Source organism: Sabethes cyaneus, chromosome 1 (assembly GCF_943734655.1).
Source record: "Sabethes cyaneus chromosome 1, idSabCyanKW18_F2, whole genome shotgun sequence".
Lineage (NCBI taxonomy): Eukaryota > Metazoa > Arthropoda > Insecta > Diptera > Culicidae > Sabethes > Sabethes cyaneus.
Window position 1 is genome coordinate 78,568,409 of NC_071353.1, and position 2,877 is coordinate 78,571,285.

Here is a 2,877-nt window from a genome sequence, read left to right on the forward strand (position 1 = left end):
TGTATGGAATTTTCGAGTTTAGAATTTTCTAACAACTGTCAGTCGGCCCAATTAGCGAATCAGCTGGAGTGCAGTCGTGGCCCAATTAACGAATTCAGGCTGTATAGTAGTTATGCTGTTACTCACTTTTGAGTAGAGTAGGTACATGCCATAGCTGAGTAGTTCTTACTCACTTCTTATCCTACATGAATTAACCAAACTGAGTAATTTTTACCCATTTCTGTTATTTTGACATGCAGGAAAATTAAATTGGATTTCGGGTATTTTAGGATATAATAGATACAACCAATTGATTATTCATTTTTAATTTAATGTTTGATTATTTATGTGGTCATATAACGTACAATAAAGAAAAATATTGTTCATTTGGTTTTCTATTACTCAGGCCGTCTGTGAGCCATGCACTATTGAACGAACTGCACAGCATGCATCCGGATTCGCATCTTTGCCACTTCTTGGTGATTCTATTCGGTTTGCGGCGATTCATTCGGTGATTCTATTCGGTTTGCAGGCTCGGCAAAAAATCAGGAAGTAGTCTTGAAGTCTTTGCCTTGTTCACCGCCAAAAATGTCCAGCTTCCGATGTTTCTGTGAATGAGTGGAATATAAATTATAGAAATCAACCCTTAATGTTCTACACAGTGGCACAGGTAATCCACAACTTCCTATGAAACATTATTATGAATCCAAAATCAGTAAAATAGCAATAAATCTTACAAATTAGCACCTATGCCCACAAATGGTTAAATTAGTTGATACTTACGCCATGGTCAGAGTCATAGCAATCTGTCCGAGCAATTTGTGAGTTGTTTCCAGTTCTTGTAGCCACAATTGGCTGTTACATCTTCGATCAAGTTAGTTTGTTTCGATCTTCATCTTGTTGTTGATGTTGTCTAATATAGGGATCTAGTTCTTCATTACCTTCAATCAACAATGGGATTCACTGTGAATATACTGTATTGTAGTTATTTCAAACTACTTCCACTGTGTCGAAAAAATTTGCCTTCAGCAAAAATAAATCTTTGTTCATGCCATAGATCCTAGTCTTAGCCGTTGTCCACTGTAGTTGGACGTATACACCGGACCGGATACTGCAAGTAACGGATGATCAAATCTATACGATTTTTGCTTTGATAAAATCTGCCTCATAGCAAAGGATCCTATTAAAAACCGGATTGATCATATTCTGTTTTCCAAACGCGAACTATGTAGAATGGACGGGATCGATTTGAGAGTACCATGAGCCTGGCGTCTGAATCTTTCGAAATACACTATGTACAGATATGGTAACCTGTCTTCCACGAATGCCACGATTTCTATTTTTGAGGAAATGATTCGGTATCGATATAAGCCATCTTCCGTTCGCTATCGGTACCGATTGATGGTGTAGCCGGATATCAAACCCGGGTATTTGAGCGATTGGTTGCGGAGTTTTTCATCTACCTAAAAATGAAAGATATGGAAATGCTATTTTTTTTGAATTACAGAATAACTTACTAGCGAGAGCCACAAAACAATATGCAGATTTGTCTTGCGCTGGAATTCGTTTGAGGGCGATTTTTTTCATGACAGTTATATGCTCGTTGGTGGTTTGATCTAAAACGAAATTGATGAGTACGTATCTGTATTAGATTGTAAATATGAGCAGTATTGTTCAGATATTATCAGGTCCGGATTATGTCTACCCCCGGATATATCATTTTATTTTAGATTTTTTTTTTGCTCTTCAGATTAATAATTTCTGTGGGATCATAAAGCAAAGTAAAGCCAAGGTGCTGCATTCCCTTTCCAAAAATTTGCCCTTGTTTGTCATTTGAAAGACTTCGCAGCCAGTAAGTATGATAGAATTACAGGAAAATTGCCAGGCTACTGTTTTACCTGACTCACTGCGAATATGCGCATTATTGAAATAAAACTTAACCATACGTTTTATTCGTTTATAACGCATATGCAGTTAATATCGATAACAAACGATTTTTTATAAGTTGTGCTTTTGTTATTGCATTTAATTTGTAAAAAGTTGCATAAATAACAATTCAGTTTCACAATCCAATTATTGCGTATACTACTGGCACTTGAAATATAACGTTTAAGTACGTTATTTTTAGTAATCAAAATTAACGATATTTTCGATACAAGGGCGATATTTTTCGAAACCTTTCGAACCAACACGATCCCGCGAACACAACGCATATTCGCAGTGAGTCAGGTAACACAGTAGTTCTACGATCCTATTGACTCTCACAGCTTCTCCTAAAACAGATTCGAACATACGACGACTGGCTTGTTAGATCGGTGTCGTACCTCGAGGTCAGCTGGTAAAACAGCTGGTCATCTAAACTACATAATTTTACAGGTGTGTATTTTTGGACAAGAATGTTAAAATATATATACTTTATCCATTTACATTATTAGTGCGATCCACCCCACTGTCACAAATGTCATTCCCATACATTTTTCGTGTAGCCAACATCTCATCTAGCCCACAACAAACTTTGCCTCGGACCAAAAGTATTTGTGAGTAGCCCTCTAACTTCAGCCTCGGATGAATGTGTATTGGTAAGCGCTCGAACAAAGTTACTTTTGAAGTAGGACTACTTCTTTGATTTCTATATTGGGGTGCACTTTGGAAAAACGAAAAGGGAACATGTAACGAAAAGTGGTTATGGTTTGCACGCTTATAACTCAGTCATCCCTCAATAGATTCTAGAGATATTGGTATCAATCGATGGAAATTTTTCAAAAAATCTTCAAAAAACAGTTTATTACAAGTTTCCCTAACAGACGTGTAATAATTAAGAAAATATTAGACGAACATTCATTAATTCAATATTTTCATTTTTTTGCCTCCCCACGTCAATGCTTCCCAAGCACAGAT

At 36.6% G+C, this 2,877-nt stretch overlaps 1 long non-coding RNA gene across 1 annotated transcript; it reads right to left on the reverse strand.

The window, feature by feature from the left end:
* Nucleotides 1–336: 336 nt before the first annotated feature.
* On the reverse strand, nucleotides 337–1,580 carry LOC128739057 (uncharacterized). Its single transcript, XR_008412177.1, has 3 exons — nucleotides 1,497–1,580; nucleotides 763–1,442; nucleotides 337–587 (listed from the first exon to the last, which is right to left on the reverse strand). It is a non-coding gene; the product is annotated as an uncharacterized LOC128739057 (long non-coding RNA).
* Between the last annotated feature and the right edge of the window lie 1,297 nt (nucleotides 1,581–2,877).